At 46.1% G+C, this 19,068-nt stretch overlaps 1 pseudogene; it reads right to left on the bottom strand.

The window, feature by feature from the left end:
* Positions 1-3,505: 3,505 nt before the first annotated feature.
* LOC129144388 (small ribosomal subunit protein uS13-like) lies at positions 3,506-18,244 on the bottom strand (annotated as a pseudogene).
* Between the last annotated feature and the right edge of the window lie 824 nt (positions 18,245-19,068).

Raw genomic sequence — 19,068 nt, 5'->3', positions numbered from 1 at the left:
TCCATTGAGTCCTCCTGGCTGTGAGTGTCTCAGGCTCTCCTGGTTTTGGGTGGTCTTGACAGTTCTTCAGGGTGCTACTCAGGGGAACTGTGGAATGCCTCTTTGTTGCAATTTGTCTGATGTTGTTTCTTGAGATTAGATTGGAGCTTTGGGTTTTGGGGAGGAAGCCCACAGAGGTAAAAGGCCATTGCCATCACCTTATTTCAAGAGCAAACAGTCTCAACGTGATTTAGGGCTGTTGCTGTTGACCTTGATCAGCTGGCCGAGGTGGTGGTTGTCAGGCATCTCCACTGTGAAATTACTCTCCTCTGGTCCCCTTTCCATTCTGTCCTCTTTGGAAGGAAGTCACTATGTGCAGCCCATCTTTAAGGAGTGCAGAGTTCTGCTCCCCACCTTTAGGGTGGAAGAGATACATAATGTATTTCAAATTCTGCAGCTTAGCTCTCTTCTCCCCCACTCATTAATGTATTCAATCATTTATTTCTATCAGTATGGACTCATGGATCTTTCTACTTTGTGATAATCCAATTCTAATACTGCTTTATTTTGTAGCTCAAACTGTTCCAGCTGTGGCCATTGGGAGCTCCTTCAGTTGGCTTCTGTGCTCCTTCAACATAAACCCATCAATGGGGTGTGTGTGTGTCTACTGTTACGCTGAGCACTTCCTTACTTCCTGGCTCACCTCACATTTCCTGCCTCAGTCCTAGAATCAACCATTTCTCTCAGGAGTCTTGGTTCCATTTCTTTTGGAAAATGGCACTAGACACTAAGGTCTGGGTGCTGGGTGTGCTCACGGATACTGAGGTCAGCCAGGTGTTTCTCATACATTGTTGTCAGGTTATGTTCTGACCTACACTCTCCACTCCAAGCAAACTGCTCTTGCATTTTCCGATTCTCAACTTGGCATTCCCATATCTATGTCTTCCTCACCTCCAACCCCAGCCCATCACTTCCCCAGGGTGTTGTCACCTCCTGCATGATTCCCCAGCAGAAGTTGCCTTTCTCTTCTCTGGAGCACTCTGCACACTGAGGACACAGCCTGCTCGTTTTGTCTTGGAGCTTCTCCACCCTATCTTCAGGCTCCTCCTTGGCTCTAAGTCTTGAGGGCAGGTCAGTGTCTCCAGCCGCTGACTCTCCTGAAGTTTCTAGCTCAGTGACTCATGCATCCAGGACCGCTTGGACCTTGACAATATATCACCGTCCTGAGGAGTCCTGTCACAAAGGACTGAGAAAGCTTCCAGCTGCTGGGTTCTTCCTCCCTCAACCTGATGGAACCAGCCCAGCAGGAAGCCAGGAAGGCGGTGTTGTTACAGTGTGTTACTCTTATAATCTGTAAGAATGCACACCAACGGAGAGGAAGTGATATAACAAGGAACTTAGGAAGTGTCAGTTGAAGTTGGAAATAAGATAAATTGCTGTTAATTCTCTTTAGTCATCCCATATTGACTCATGTTTTCAAACTATCTATACCTGCCAGTTAATACCATGTTAGACTATCTTCCATTTTAAAGAAAAGACTGGCCAGGCGCAGTGGCTCACGCCTGTAATCCCAGCACTTTGGGAGGCCGAGGTGGGCGGATCATGAGGTCAGGAGATCGAGACCATCCTGGCTAACACGGTGAAATGCCATCTCTACTGAAAATACAAAAAATTAGTCAGGCGTGGTGGTGGTCGCCTGTAGTCCCAGCTACTTGGGAGGCTGAGGCAGGAGAATGGCATGAACCTGGGAGGCAGAGCTTGCAGTGAGCCGAGATCATGCCACTGCACTCCAGCCTGGGCGAAAGAGCAAGACTCCGTCTTAAAAAACAAACAAAAACAAAAACAAAAACAAAAAGACAGAAAAGACTGATATTAAAGAGGGGTTTTAAAAGACTGAGTTGAGGAAATGATATAGATAGGAAGAAAAACTTGTAAATCTTTAAGGAACAAGTGTCAAGAGGTTTCTGTGGAGAAAAATACTCTACAAGTTACCCAGGCAGTTCTCTTAGGTTTGGAGCAAGGGAACAGTAACACAGCACAAAACTACACCAGAAGCCCTCCTTTTAAGGAGCTAAGATTGTGCTGAATTCTCAGTGTAACCTGCTGGATCATGGGGAGTAGAGTGTCCATGCAAGCATATTCCTCAGAATACAGGTTACAGAAAATTGTTTCTCCTCTGGGTGAAAGTTATTCAATATTCGCTTTAGTGAAGAGGTCAAATTAAATTAGTTAGTTGGCAGCCAGCGAGATCCACCCAATTCCGAGGAAATGACTGAGGCCAAAGAGGATGCTTTTCATCTCTTATAATTAGAGAAATAATGGTCTCGTTTTCCTGTGGCCAACATTGGTGTTGGCCCCAATGGCATGTTGCCCCTAAACCCAGGTGGCATTTTCACCACGAGGCTCCTTCATGAATTACTTGGGTCCATTGTAACGTGCACTGAGCACTTGGCTTACACTCCATCCAGTTCCTGTGGGGGCTGTGAGGACAGGAGGATGGGATGAACCTGCTCCTCCCTTTGAGGAGAAGACTTTTAAGGGGACTGCCATCCCTACCTTGACCTCATCAGTTCTTGGCTCAAGCTGATGTGCTAGACGGTTATCCCCAAGGAGGTGCATGAACACATGGAAAGAGACGGAGCCTTGAGTCAGCTGGGACCCTTTCCCCGGGGAGGAGAGCCACCCAGGAACTTCCTGGTCTTGGAGCTCCCCCTCCCTGACCTTTCTCCCATGCCTGGGCCCCAGTGTACCTGTTTAGAAAGACATTGCTCAACAGCACACTGGCTAGAGCTTCACAAGCACCATTTTCCTGTAGTGGTGAATGGAAACTTTTCTCAGAAGAATGCTTGACTTTACAGAAGCAACAGTTTTCTTGGATAAAACTCCATGTGCAGTGATGGATTAGCAGCTCACATTGTGTCTATGGCGGCTTTCCTTGTTTTAGGACAGGGAGAGTCATGGAAAGGTGGCTGGACTTGGGGTAGAGCTTTTTTCTTTCTCTTTTAATATCCATGGGAGGGGATTGGAGGAGAGGCATCAGGGGCAAGCTGGGCGGGAACGAGCTGCAGGAGCCCACTGCAGTCACCTGAGCACCACTGGCAGGGAAAGCTCCGCGAGAAATGTGGGAGTGTCAGATGGTTCAGGGACTGGAAACACAGGCCATGCCTCGATTAGCATCTGTGAGCTCTGTCTGAGGAGAAAATACACACAGAAAAAAAAATGTATATTCGGCCAAGCGCGGTGGCTCACGCCTGTAATCCCAGCACTTTGGAAGACCGAGGCAGGCGGATCACGAGGTCAGGAGATGGAGACCATCCTGACCAACATGGTGAAACCCCGTCTCTACTAAAAAATACAAAAATTAGCTGGGCGTGTTGGTGCACACCTGTAATCCCAGCTACTCGGGAGGCTGAGGCAAGAGAATCGCTTGAACCAGGGAGTCAGAGGTTGTAGTGAGCCAAGATCGCACCACTGCACTCCAGCCTGTTGACAGAGCAAGACTCCATCTCAAAAAAAAAAAAAAAAAAAGAGTATATTCTTACAGAATTTGTCTTTCTCAACAGGTGAGGTAAGTTGGAGGCCTTTCTTTCATTTAGGAGGTGCTCACATCTGGCACACTGCATCTTAGTGCCTCTTGGCTCTCAGGCCACGCTGCACCCAGGGAAGATTGGGAGGCGTGAGAATAGGGGGCAGTCTCTTGGATCTATAAGCAGCCAGAATTTGTCATGTTTCTTTTAGGCCTCTAACAGGCCTCCATCTCTTTGTTCCCGAGGGAAAGTCGTAGGCATATAATGCCTTCTGAACTTCTAAAATGTGTCACTTTTTCTCAACTGGGAAACTTTGCCCCTATTTCATTTTATCAGAATAAAAGTACAGCTGGTATATTTGACTTCATAACAATAGCTGACATTTCTGAGCACTTCCTGTGTGTTCAGGCAGGCTGAGCGTCTGATCTACCCTCCGTCAGTTCATGCCCCCTATAGCCCCTCAAGGCAGGTTTTGCTCACACAGGAGAACAGAACATGCCGGTCCAGAACGCAAAGGATTGTAGATTGCGCTGAGGATAATGAAGAAGCTGTTGCAGGAGAGCTCCATGCCCGCCCTCTGTCTGCCAAAAGGCAGGACATAGATTGACAAAGAGAAAAGGTATCCTGTCCTGTCCCTGGCTCTGCCAGGGAGAACAAATTTTGCCACCGAAGACAGCTGTGGGCCCCCAGCAGCCTGGAGAAGGAACCACAGACGTTTACGCCAACAAGCTTTGCTGACGAACCTGCATCGGCCATGGCTTGCCTTCCCTCGAGTTGCTGCCCACAGAGACCCACAGTTCTGCTTTGTCTTGCTGCTTCTCCAAACTGTATTGTTCTTTGTTGAAGATGCTAGATAAGCCAGAGTTCTAAGTCCCTGCTCCAAGTGACCTCTCACTGAGATTTCTCCACACGGTGTGCACTGTGGGTGTTCATCAATTGGCTTATCTTTCTCTTGTTAATCTGGTTTTCTTCCACAGGGGTCTGTCCTAACTATGAACTTATGAGAGTTAAGGACAAATTCTATTTCCTCCCTGACACTCACATTTTACAAATAAGTTTAGAGAAACTAAGTAGTTTTCCCAAGGCCGCATGGCTAAGTAAGCAGTCAAACCAAAATTACTAATTAAGTTTGATTCCATAGTTGGGAGTTTTTTCTTTTCTTTTTTTTTTTCTTTTTTTGAGATAGGATCTCACTCTGTTTCTCAGGCTGGAGTGCAGTGGCACAATCACAGCTCACTGGAGCCTCAGCCTCCTGAGATCAAGCTCAAGGCTGGAGTGCAGAGGTGTGATCATAGCTCACTGTAACTTCAAACTCCTGGCCTCAAACAATCCCGCCCCAGCTTTCTGAGAAGCTGGGACTACAGGCACGCACCACCATGCCCAGCTAATGTTTATAGTTATTTTTGTAGTGACAGGGTCTCACTATGTTGCCCAGGCTGGAATACATGTATTTATTTAAAAAGGAAGAAAATCCTGAAACTGTCTTTGCAAAAATCATAATGGAGAAAATTACGACAGTGAAAGATACCAGATCTAACTGACCCCATCTTGTTTCTAACCTCTAAACTGTTCTTCTTCCTTCCTGGGTGTAGTCCAAACTAGCTTTGGGAAGAAATTTAGTGTATCGTTTATATAATAGCCTTTCCCAAAAGGCTAAACTGTTCTTGTAAAACAAATGAAAGGCCACCAGCCACCAAGGTAAGATGAGAGGGGCTAGAATTCTAAATATTACCAGCCATTATGCCAGAAGCCATAAGATTTACAACTTCCCCAATTACTCTTGAAGGTAACATCACTACTGTGAACCTAAGATCGGCTTTTTGAGGTGTCTTTTCAGGTTTTTGCATTTCTAACATCCAGACGGCCCTACCTGGACCTGCCAGCCAGTTCTGTGGCCCCCACCCAGGAACTGACCCAGCAGAAGAAAACAGCTTCGACTCCCTATGATTTCATCCCTGAGCCAGCCAATCAGCACTCCCGATTCACTGGCCCCCTACCTACCAAATTATTCTTAAAAACTCTGATCCCTGAATTTTTTGGGAGGCCTGATTTGAGTAATAATAAAACTCTGGTCTCCTGCACAGCCGGCTCTGTGTGAATTACTCTTTCTCTATTGTAATTCCCCTGTCTTGATAAATCGGCTCTGTCTAGGCAGCAGGCAAGGTGAACCCCTTGGGTGGTTACAATTCTGACATGCTGCAACATGGATGAACCAAAGACATATGCTAAGTGAGGTAAGCCAGTCACAAAAGGAACAGTATTGTATGATTTCACTTATAGAATGAGCAAATTCATAGATACAGAAAGTAGACGAGGCCAGGCGTGGTGGCTCATGCCTGTAATCCCAGCATTTTCAGAGGCCAAGGGGGTGGATCACTTGAGGTCAGGAGTTCAAGACCAGCCTGGTCAACATGGTGAAACCCCATCTCTACTAAAATTACAAAAATTAGCTGGGCGTCGTGGCAGGCACCTGTAATCCCAGCTACTCAGGAGGCTGAGGCAGGAGAATCGCTTGAACCTGGGAGGCAGATGTTGCAGTGAGCTGAGATTGCACCACTGCACTCCAGCCTTGGTGACAGAGCAAGATTCCATCTCAAAAAAAAAAAAAGAGAATAGAGCCAGGTATGGTGCTGTGCTCCAGTAGTCCCAGCTACTTGCAAGGGTGAAGTGGGAGTGTTAACTGCCCAAAGGGTTATAATATCATGTCATCTACAGAGACAACTTAACGTCTTCCTTTCCAATGTGGATGCCCTTTATTTCTTTTTCTTGCCGAACTGCTTTGACAAGGACTTCCAGTACCATGTTGAATAGAAGTAGTGAAAATGAGCATCCCCGTCTTGTTCCTGATCTTAAAGGAAAAGCTTTCAACTTTTCCCCATTGAATATGATGTTGACTTTGGCCTTATCATATATGGTCTTCATTTTGCTGAGGCGGATTCCTTTTATACCTAATTTGTTAAGAGTTTTTATGATCAAAGGACATTGAATTTTGTCAGGTGCCTTTTCTGCATATATTGAGATGATCATATGGTTTTTGTCCCTCATTCTGTTAATGTGGTATATCACATTGATTGATTTGCATATGTTGAGCCATCCTTGCATTCCAAGGATAAATCCCACTTGATTATGGTGAATGGTTCTTTACTGTGCTGTTGAATTCTAGTTGCTAGTATTTTTTTAGGTATACAAACTATTAATTAACAGACAAGGCCTACAGACGTATTTCCTCTTGGACATACTGATGGTATGGCCCTGGTGGCCAGTGGTCTTGGTGTGCTGACCTTGGACACAAAAGTCCCAGAACTGGTGCAGTCCTTTATTGACCCAAATCTTCTTCAGTTTCTCCAGACCACTGGTCAGGACCTGGCTATATTTTCCATTGTCGACATCCTCCTGTCTGTTCAAGAACCAGTCTGGGATCTTGTACTGGCATGGATTCTGCATAATGGTGATGATATGCTCCACCACATCCTCAGTGAGTTTTCCTGACCTTTTGGTGAGGTCAATATATGCTTTCCTCAACACCACATGAGCATATCTTCGACCCACACCCTTAATGGCAGTGATGGCAAAGGCTATTTTCTGTCACCCATTGAATACTCACAAAATGTGCTGGAACTTCTCAAGGATCACTAAAGACATGGTGGCAGCATGAGCAGCAGTCTGTAGGACTTCGGTGTAAGAGTAGCTTGCTAGTATTTTGTTGAGGACTTTTACATCTATGTTCATTAGGGATATTGGCCTTTAATTTTCTTTTCTTGTAGTGTCCTCAGCTGCTTTGCTATAAGAGTAATGCTGGTCTCATAAAACAAAAGATTTTATTTTTTTTCCCCCAAAAATTCCTTTTCTGATAAAGTGTCCTTGCCTTTTTGCCCCAAGTCTGGCTCCATCGATGAAATAATAAACTCTGAAGCTGATGTCACTACTACGCTCCCAGGCACTTTAGGATGTTTGACATTTTATTTAGGAGACAGTTTCGTTTTTCTACTGAATGATTACAAAGAAATCATTTTCCATGCAGCATACTTGCTCTCAATCAAAACACTCGGATGTGATTTCAAAGCCTTGACATAGACCTGGTGGGCTGTGGATTTCCAGGAGGGGCTGACTCTGGACACTGTAGCCCCCTGGGCCTCCCCATATGTGTGTGTGTGTGAGAGAGAGAGAGAGACAGAGAGAGAGAGAGAGAGAGGTCGAGCAGTGACTGTCAGCCCTGATTCTAGATTCTGGGTGGCAGCCCCCAGATCCTAAAGGGAGAATCTGCTGACCCCAGAATTCACCCAAGCTGGAGAAGCTTAGCTTTTAGATGCTGTGCAGTCTTCTTGCACTTTTCTTCTGTACACTGTGTAGATCCACATATGATCTCCAAGGACTGAATTCTGAGGGATGCCTGCAGTTCAAGGAGATTAAAGTATCAACAGTTTACCGTGTGCCAGGGAGCGCTAAGCAACTGTGTGAGTTTCCTTATTTAGTTCTCCCAAGGACCCCATGAGGTAGGGACACCAGTGCTCTCTCTTTTTAGCAAGTCTGTGCATTGAGCTTCTCGTTAGTTTTCAATTCCCACAACCATAGTTTTAAGTCAAGGCTTCCTCACTGGAACAACAGGCATAGAAGCGCTTGTGTCCCCTGACTCCTGGATATTGCTCTGAGGAGTCTGACCCAGCATCTGATGTGTGCCTAGCTGTGCCGAGACAGAAACTTTAAACTGCGGACATAGAAGAGGCTGGTCTCTAGACTGGACATCATGCAGGTGACACTCAAATGACAGAGTAAATAAAGGGGATTCTGGGAATATGTATTCCTGGCAATAAATGACACAGAAAGAGTCGCTGTAGGAAAACACGACTCCTGCCAGACTGCACAAAGGGTGGAAAGAGGGAAGGAGAAAGGCGTGTGCTTGATTCTCCCTGAGAGTTGGAACAAGACAAAAATGCCCACTTTCACCACTTCTACTCGACATAGTACTGGAAGTCCTACCCAGAGCAATCAGACAAGAGAAATAAATAAAGGGCATCCAACTTGGAAAAGAGGAAGTCAAACTGTCACTGCTTCCTGATGATATGATCGTATACCTAGAACACCCTAAAGACTCTTCCAAAAAACTCCTAGATCTGATAAATGAATTCAGTAAAGTTTCACGATACAAAATTAATGTACACAAATCAGTAGCTCTGCTATACACCAACAATGACCAAGCTGAGACTCAATCAAGAACTCAATCCCTTTTACAACAGCTGCAAAAAATTAAAATAATAATAACAAAATACTTAGGAAAATACTTAACCAAGGAGGTGAAAGATCTCTACTAGGAAAACTGCAAGGCACAACTGAAAGAAATCATAGATGACACAATCAAATGGAAACACATCCCATGCTCATGGATGGGTAGAATCAATATTGTGAAGATGACCATACTGCCCAAAGCAATTATAGATTCAATGCAATTCCCATCAAAATACTATCATCATTCTTCACAGAACTAGAAAAAACAATCCCACAATTCATATGGAACCAAAAAAAGTACACATAGCCAAAGCAACACCAAGCAAAAGGAAGAAAGCCAGAGGGATCACATTACCTGACTTCAAATTATACTACAAGACTATAGTCACCAAAACAGCATGGTACTGGAATAAAAATAGGCAGATAAACCAATGAAACAGAATAGAGAACACAGAAATAAAGCCAAATACTTACAGTCAACTGATCTTTGACAAAGCATACAAAAACATAAAGTGGAGAAAGGATACTCTATTCAATAAATGGTGCTGAGAAAACTGGCAAGCCACATGTAGAAGAATTAAACAGGATCCTCATCTCTCACCTTATACAAAAATCAACTCAAGATGGATCAAATACTTAAATCTAAGACCTGAAGACATAAAAATTCTAGAAGATCATATTGGAAAGGCTCTTCTAGACATTGGATTAAGAAAAGAATTCATGACTAAAAACCCAAAAACAAATGCAACAAAAACAAAAATAAATAAATGGGACCTAATTAAACTAAAAGGCTTCTGCACAGCAAAAGAAGTAATCAGCACAGTAAACAGACAACCCACACAGAGTGGGGAGAAAATATTCTCAAATGATGTATCTGTCAAAGGATAAATATCCAGAATCTACAAGGAACTCAAACAAATCAGCAAAAGAAAAACAAATAATCCCATCAAAAAGTGGGCAAAGGACATGAAGAGACAATTCTCAAAAGAAGATATACAAATAGCCAACAAACATATGAAAAAATGCTCATTGGCGGGCGCCTGTAGTCCCAGCTACTCGGGAGGCTGAGGCAGGAGAATGGCGTGAACCCGGGAGGTGGAGCTTGCAGCGAGCCGAGATCTTGCCACTGCACTCTAGCCTGGGCGACAGAGCGAGTCTCCGTCTCAAAAATAAATAAATAAATAAAAGAAAAAAGAAAAAATGCTCAACATCACTAATTATCAGGGAAATGCAAATTAAAACCACAATGAGATACCACCTTACTCTGCAAGGATGGCCATAATTAAAAAATTTAAAAACAATAGATGTTGGCATGGATGTGGTGAAAAGGGAACACTTCTACGCTGCTGGTGAAACTGTAAACTAGTACAACCACTGTGGAAAACAGTGTGGAGAGTCCTTAAAGAAGTAAAAGTAGAACTACCATTCAATCCAGCAATCCCACTCCTGGGGGTCTACCCAAAGGAAAAGAAGTCATTATACAAAAAAGACACTTGCACACACATGTTTATAGCAGCACAATTCACAACTGCAAAAACACAGAACCAACCTAAATGCCCATCAGCCAATGAATGAATAAAGAAAATGTGGTATATTTACAACGTGGAATACTACTCAAACGTAAAACTAAATGAAATAATGGCCTTTGCAGCAACTTGGATGGAACCGGAGGTTATTATTCTAAGTGAACTAACTCAGGAATGGAAAGCCAAATATCATATGTTCTCACTTATAAGTGGGAACTAAATCATGTGGACGAAAAGGCCTAAGAATGATGTAATGGAGTCCAGGGGGAGTCCAGGGAGGAAGGGTGGAAGGGGGATGAGGGATAAAAGACCACATATTGTGTTCAGTGCACACTGCGTGGGTGATGGGTTCACCAAAATCTCAGAAATCACCACTAAAGAACTTCTCCATGTAACTGAAAACCACTGGGTCCCAAAAAACTATTGAAATAAAATAAAACTTTTATATTTATTTTTAGAAAAAGAAAGGTGCGTGCTAGGAGGAAGGCGCCAGATTAAAGGCGTGTGAAGGGGCTGGCAGGCTGGGCTCGGAGGGGGAATGGGGCCTCCAGCTCTCAGCGGGGCAACAGTGGAACCACCTGGATGGCAGGACAGAGAGGAGCTCACAGCTCGTCCTGGACCCCATCCCCAGAAGAAAATGTCCCACCTGCTCCTTCCAAGACCACCTGGATGGCGGGACAGAGAGGAGCTCACAGCTCGTCCTGGACCCCATCCCCAGAAGAAAATGTCCCACCTGCTCCTTCCAAGACCACCTGGATGGCGGGACAGAGAGGAGCTCACAGCTCGTCCTGGACCCCATCCCCAGAAGAAAATGTCCCACCTGCTCCTTCCAAGACCACCTGGATGGCGGGACAGAGAGGAGCTCACAGCTCGTCCTGGACCCCATCCCCAGAAGAAAATGTCCCACCTGCTCCTTCCAAGATGCAGGGGGGCTTTGTGCACAGCTTTGTGGGCTCTGTAGGAGTAAAGGTACCGAGTTTTTGCACCTCCCTGGAAATTCTCTGATAACTGCCACTGTATGCCCCGGTGTCAGCCGTCACCAGCCAGGATGAAGACTCGTGCCCCAGGCCAGGTCCCAAACAAGCTTGTGGCTAAAGGAATTTCACATATCTTTAGTCTCTCTCTCTCTGTCTAAAGTAAAGGGAAGAAGAGAGGCCCTTTGAAATATCTAGAAATATCTGAGCTAAATGTATGGGTAAAAATTCCTTTCACAAAATGCTATTTTTCAAAAGGAAGCAGGGTGTCTATTTTCACCAAGATGGATATTTCACAGCACTTTGGGATGTTCATAAACACTTTCTTGCCTTCATTTAGCCCAGGAAGCTGAAAAAGAGACAGAACTGAATGAATTTGCCTTGCTTATTCTTCCCTGAAAGATGGCAGACAGCAAGTTGCTGCTTGGCATAAACCCAAGACCTGTGTGATTAAATAATATATAACCATGGGGAGCCAGCAGGCACATGAATTGGTTTTCTAACAAGTGCACTTTCGGCCAAGAGGGTTAGCTGAGGTGCCTGCTCCCTGTCTGCAGCCAGACCAGCAGCCTCGGGGCTTCCAAATACAGCCACTGTCTGCCCCAGGCGTATTCAAGACGGAAAAAAAAATGCACATTTAAAGGAGTCCAAATCTTATGTAAAAACAAGTCCACAGGTCCAGCTGGAATGGTCCTTCCAAAGAGGGAAAACACCAATTTAAATATTTGATTTGTATCCAAATCCATTTCATCAAAGACCTGGCACCCAGAACAGTCTGCCGACCCATCTGAGAAAGAATACAGACATTTCTGGTGTCCCTGAAAAGTAGCCTCAGCTCCCCGGGCCACCGGAGCCAAGAGCCAGAACCGGCTCTGAGTTTGGGGCATCAGATTACCCAGTCCCAGGATTACACACAGGCAAGTCCGGCTGAAACCGGAGCTGCCCCAACCCTTGCTTTATGCTGGCTTTGGGGCTTGAGCTTCCTCAGTCACAGCCAAACAGGGCCTGAGGCTGGGAGCTGGTGGGCTGGGAGCTGGGGCCTCCGGGAGAGCTGGGTCCAGCCCCTCGGTTCCAGCTTCCCTGTGCTTTCTGCCACTCTCTCTGGATCCTTCAGCGGCAGATTTTCGAGTGGTCCGGCCAAAGCCCAAGACAGTCACTGAATAATCGGCTGCAGTTTGCAAAGCCATTCCGTTTTGCAACTGCTGTTTTCATTCAGAATTTTCTGGAATTCCAATCCTCCCCCACCGCCCTCCATGGTAGGTTTTTTTTTTTTTTTTTTTTAAGTCTTCACACTTGGAAGGCACTTGGGCCTCTGAGGTGAGGACATGGGAAGGACTCGGATCTGCCTCCCCACTTTGGAAGGACACCCAAGACACAAAGGGACTGAAGGGAGGGCAAGATGGAGCATCCCAGCTGCTTCTGGGAAAAGACCAGGCCATAGACATGGGAGAGCAGGGAGCACCCCACATCACAGCACTGCTCGACACTCAGTTATCCATCCACCTCGAAAGCAAGATGCCGATCATCAAAAAGCAGAGCACGAGAAACAACCAAGTCATCAGACAGACAAATCTCCCTCCCTACTATGCCTGGCGCACAGTGGGTGCCCAATCAATGTCAGTTCAGTCGAACTGTTTGTTGACAAGATCACCTTACTGAGTACCAACTTCCTAACTCTCTTTTCGCCCGTTGGAAAGGTCAAGTTATTTGTACTTCATGGACTGTTCCGAGCAACTCTTCTGACACTTTTTAAAAAACAGCTTTGCTGATCAAGACCATTAGGGATATTTTGTCTCAAATATTCAAAAATGCATGTCAAGGGGGAAAACTAACTCCATAGAAATCTTTCTTTAAAACAATTTATTTACTCATTATTTATTTATTTGAGACAGAGTCTCGCTGTCACCCGGGCTGGAGTGCAGTGGTGTGATCTCAGCTCACTGCAACCTCCACCTCCCAGGTTCAAGCAATTCTCCTGCCTCAGCCTCCGAGTAGCTGGGATTATAGGTGTGCATCACCACATCCAGCTAATTTTTTGTATTTTTAGTAGAGACGGGGTTTCACCGTGTTAGCCAGGCTGGTCTTGAACTCCTGACCTCAAGTGATCCACCCACCTCGGCCTCCCAAAGTGCTGGGATTACAGGCATGAGCCACCGCACCTGGCCTAACAATTTATTTATTTAAATTGTGGTAAAACACAGCGGAAAATGTACCATCTTAACTATATTTATTTTTATTTTTTTGAGAAAGTCTTCCTGTGTTGGCCCAGCTGAAGTGCAGTGGCACGATCTCAGCTCAAGCAATCCTTCCACCTCCGTTTCCTGAGTAGCTGGGACTACAGGTGCGCGCCACCATGCCCAAAAATGTTTTGTGTTTTTAGTAGATACGGGGTTTCAGCATGTTGCCCAGGCTGGCTTGAACTCCTGGGCTCAAGCAATCCCCCCACCTTGGCCTCCCACAGTGTACAATCTTAACCATTTTTCAGTGTGCATTTCAACAGTGTTAAGTGCCTTCACACTGCTGTGCAGCCGTCGCCACCATCCATCTCCAGGTCCTTTCCATCGTCCCAAACTGAAATTCTGTCCCATTAAACACTCACTTCTCACTCCTCCTCTCCCCGTCCCCTGGCAACCCCCGTTTGTCTCTGTGAAATTCACTACTCTAGGAACCTCACATAAGTGCAAAAAATTGTTTTTTTAATTTAGAAAATATCTTGTGGCTAAGGAGAGAATTATCAGCTGAATCCACAGATTTGACATTTCTGTTCCATGAAGCCACAGTGACACAAGCTCTGGTGTTCCAGGGTGAACAGTTCTTCCTTTGGTCACTATTCCTGAGGGAGTGAGAGTCAGGATGCATCAGGGTTTGACACAGTCTCTGGGCAGGCTCCGTGCTCTCCTGGAGATTTAACTCAGTGTGCTTGATGTGGGCCAACCTGGACCCCAGGTGGACACGCATGCTTGGCCAGTGGCTCTGTGACCCTACCTTTCATCCCTTCCCTCCCTCATTCCACGCTTCCCTCAGCCTGTGCCCTGCTCAAGTCCCTCCTGAGCCTGGAGACTCCTTCTCCATCCAGCTCCTGCCCACGGTCAGCTCCTGGGCTGCCCCATGTCCCCCCCACTCCCTCCAGGCCTGCAGCTGGCTCCTTTCACTCCCTCCAGGCCTGCAGCTGGCTCCTTTCCTCTTCTCTCCCTTTGTTTGTATCGAGCCCATCAATGACTTCCCAATGCCAAGTCCAGCAGGCCTGTTATAGGCTGAATTATGTCCCCCCAAAATTCACTGTTGAAGTCCTAACCTCTAGCGTCTCAGAATGTGACTGTATTTGGAGATAGGCTCCTTACAGAGGTGATTAAGTTAGGGTGAGGCTATCAGAGTGGCCCCTAATCCAGTAGAATTGGTGTCCTCATAAGAAGAGGAAATTTGGACATAGACAACACACAGGAGATTGAGACCATCCTGGCCAACGTGGCGAAACCCCATCTCTACTAAAAATACAAAAATTAGCTGGGTGTGGTGGCGCGTGCCTGTAATCCCAGCTACTCAGGAGGCTGAGGCACGAGAATCACTTGAACCCGGGAGGTGGAGGTTTCAGTGTGCCTAGATTGCACCACTGCATTCCAGCCTGAGTGACAGAGTGAGACTCTGTCTCAAAATATATATATACATATATATATATATATATAGAGAGAGAGAGAGAGAGAGAGAGAGAGAGAGAGAAGTGTAATATGTATACAGAAAAACTACCAATCCTGAGTACACCTTGATGAATTGTCACAAAGTAGGCACACCTGGGACACCAGACCCGAATCAAGAAAGAGAATATTACCAGAGCCTCCCTCCCTACAAGCACCTTTCCCCGAAGCACATCCCGAGTGAGTGTGTGAGGACACAGCAGGAAGGTGGCCATCTGTGAGCCAACAGAGAGGCTTCGAGAGGAACCAGCCCTGCCCACCCTTTGATCTTGGACTCCCAGCCTCCAGAACTGTGAGAGAAAATGTCTGTTGTTGAAGCCCCCGGTCTGTGATACTTTGTTATGGCAGCACACAAACAAACAAATACCAGGCTCCTTCTGGTCCTTGTCCTCCTTGTCCTCCCCTTTCCCTCTGCTTGCCCCCTGGGTGCTGCTGCTCTGAGATGACCCCTCCTCGCTGTGCCTGGCATTCCTCTCTCACAGTCCTGGCATCACTCACACACCCTTCCCGAGCCTCAGCTGGGTGTGCCAACTGCTTGCCAGACATTCGCTTAAGACAGCTCCACAGGCCAAGTCGAATCCAAGATCTTGGAGAGGCCAAGATCTCCAAGTCAGCCAGGTCAAAACAGAATGAGTGGCCCTCTTCTGCCATACCCAATTTCTTCTTGTTTCCAGTGTCACTGGCTCCTCTTTCCTTCAACCCTAACCAATCAAACACCGTGTCCTGATGATTTTACTTCAAAGGCATTTAACAAAATCCCTTCAGTGATTCCCTGTCACAGGATGAGATTGCAGCTCATCAATCTGGTAGACAAGGCCCCCCTCCAGTGCCCCACCACTCCGTGCCCCACAGCCCGGCTCCTGGAGGGCTATGCCGTCTCACGGCTCTGGGACGTTCTTGGACTGTGCCTGGTCTGCAACACATTCTCCTTTTTTTTTTTTTTTTTTTTTTTTTTTACCATATCCTCTCTCAAACTGTTTATCCTCTAAGACCCAGCTTGGGCATGACCTCCTCCAAGAAGGCACCCCTGAGTTCCCGGGCTGTGTTGAGTGCCCCTTCTTGATAGTTCCAACACATCTAGGGTGCCCTCATCATCATCATCATCATCATCATCATCATCACCAGGGTCTTGCCATCATCAGTACAGTTATACAGCAAAATCATGTACTGAGCAATGGTCGTGTTGGGCACGTGTTTAATCTCATTTGACCCTTAAAACAACCCTGTGGAGGAGGTACTATCGTATCCTCAGTTCACAGGTGAGGAGACTGAGGCGCAGAGAAGTTAAGCCACTTGTCCAGGGTCATAGTCTCTTATAGCATTATTCATCCTTTGTATCATGACCTCATCTTCTAATCTCCTCCTCCTTTGTGTTGCCTGCTATGGTCTGAATGTATGTGGTCCCCCTCCACCGAAACTCATGTGTTGAAACCTAATCATCCATGTGATAGTATTAGGAGGTGGGGTCTTTGAGAGGTGTTTAGGTCATGAGTGTGGACACCTCATGAATGGGATTAATGCCCTTATAAAAGAGGCTCCAGGGAGCTCCTGTGCCCCTTCGCCATTCGAGGACACATTGAGAAGGTGCCATCTATGAAAGAGAAAGTCGGCCCTCACCAGACACCACATCCACCAGCGCCTTGATCTTGCACTTTCAGCCACCAGAGTGTGTGTGTGAATAGTACGTTTCTGCTGTTAATAAGCCACTCAATTTATGGTATTCTGTTACAGCAACCCAAACAGACTAAGACACTGCCCTTGAGAACAGGAGCCACAGCTAATTTATTTTTGGATCCCCAAGGCTCAGCATAAGTAACATGATAAGGAGTTGTTGCCATGAAGAACTGAACAGAATCGAATGGAACCTCTCACAGGCCACCTGGTCTGGCAAAGGCAAGACACCAGCTTCCTGGCTTTAGCTCCTGCCCTATGCCCAGGACTGGCCTTAGGTAAGAGTGGGTCCACATGGGATTCTGTAGGAAAGGAACCTGCCTACACAAGTTCTGTAGGAAAGGAACCTGCCTACACATGACAAATATCTTTCCTATCTGCTCTACAGAGCTGCACATCTCTTTAAGGGAAAGAACACCCTCATTCCATAAATCAAAGTAAAGATTCAAAAGAAAATATGGCTGGTCCCCACCTTTCTCCGCTTGGCAGTTTGCACTTTTATCCATTGGCCAATTTGTTGGTTTGAAGACCTACCCTTCCTTTTATCAATCAATTCCAGAATCAATAATGCTTATTCTTTTATAATCAAAGAATGCATGCATTGTTGAGATGTACATATCATTACATGGAAATTAGTCTGCTGAGAGCTAGCCTGCTTTTGATTATTTTATATGGGGCAAAAAGAACACGTGAGGATGACAATGAGAAGAGGTTTTTGTTTTTGTTTTTGAGGTACAGTCCTGCTCTGTTGCCCAGGTTGGAGTGCAGTGGCATGATCTTGGCTCACTGCAACCTCCATCTCCCAAGTTCAAGCAATCCACCTGGCTCAGCCTCCCATAGGGCTGTGATTACGAGTGTTCTCCACCACACCTGGGTAATTTTTGTATTTTTAGTAGAGACGGGATTTTGCCATGTTGGCCAGACTGGTCTCAAACTCCTGACCTCAAGTGTTCCACCTGCCTCAGCCTCCCATAGGGCTGGGATTATAGGCATGAGCCACCAGGCCCAGCCAGAAGAGTTTGTTTTAAATACAATATAATGCTTCAGGCTGGGTGTAGTAGCTGACGCCTATAATCCCAGCACTTTGGCAGGTTGAAGCAGGCAGATCATTTGAACTCAGGAGTTTGAGATCAGCCTGGGCAACATGGTGAAACTCTATCTCTACAAAAAATACAAAAATTAGCCAGGCATGGTGGTGCGTACCTGTAGTCCCAGCTACTCAGGAGGCTGAGGCACGAGAATCGCTTGAACCTGGGAGGCAGAGGTTGCAGTGAGCCGAGATGACAGCACTGCACTCTAGCCTGAGCAGCAGAGAGAGACTCTGCCAACCAATCAATCAATTATGCTTCAATCAGTAGGAGCTTTTAAAAATAAACTTAAGGCCGGGCGCAGTGGCTCATGCCTGTAATCCCAGCACTTTGGGAGGCTGAGGTGGGCGGATCATGAGGTCAGGAGATTGAGACCATCCTGGCCAACATGGTGAAATCCCATCTCTACTAAAAATACAAAAATTAGCTGGGTATGGTGGCGCGTGCCTGTAATCCCAGCTACTCAGGAGGCTGAGGCACGAGGATCACTTGAACCCGGGAGGCGGAGGTTTCAGTGTGCCTAGATCTCAACACTGCACTCCAGCCTGGGTGACAGAGTGAGACTCTGTATCCAAAAAAATATATATAGAGAGAGAGAGAGAGAAAGAGAGAGAGAGAGAGAGAGAGAGAGAGAGAGAAAGAGAGAGAGAGAGAGAGAGAAGTGTAATACATATACAGAAAAGCTACCAACCCTGTGTACACCTTGATGAATTGTCACAAAGTAGGCACACCTGGGACACCAGACCCAAATCAAGAAAGAGAATATTACCAGAGCCTCCCTCCCCGCAAGCACCATTCCCTGAAGCACTAAGCAGCTCACTGACTCTTAATGCCATAGTTTGGCCTGGGTTTTAACCTTGTCTGATGTAATCATGCGGTATAAATTCCTCTGTATCTGGCTTCTTTTGTTCAACATGTTGGTGAGATTCATCAGTTGGGTTTAGCAGTTGCTAATACACTTTCATTACCATAAGAATTCATTTATAAGTATATTACAATGTATTTAGGCATTCTCCTGGTTTTTTTTTTTAATTAACTTGTTATTGTTATTTTTTTAGAGACAGGGGCTTGCTCTGTCACCCAGGCTGGAGTGCAGAGGTGAATCACACACGATGCACTGCAGCCTCTGACTCCTGGGCTCAAGTGATTCTCCTGCCACAGCTTCCCAAGTAGCTAGGACCACAGGTGTGCACCACCACACCCAGCTAATTTTTAAAATTTTTTGTGGAGATGGGGGTCTTACTATGTTGCCCAGACTGGTCTTGAACTCCTAGGCTCAAATGATTGGCCTCCCGCAGTGCTGGGATTACAGGCGTGAGCCACAGCACCTGGCCAGCCATTCTCCTGTTGATGGACATTTGCACATCACTGGTGAACATGTTTTCACA

Source organism: Pan troglodytes, chromosome 5, assembly GCF_028858775.2.
Source record: "Pan troglodytes isolate AG18354 chromosome 5, NHGRI_mPanTro3-v2.0_pri, whole genome shotgun sequence".
Lineage (NCBI taxonomy): Eukaryota > Metazoa > Chordata > Mammalia > Primates > Hominidae > Pan > Pan troglodytes.
Note: the sequence above shows the minus strand (reverse complement) of the source record. Positions and strands in the feature narration are given on the sequence as shown.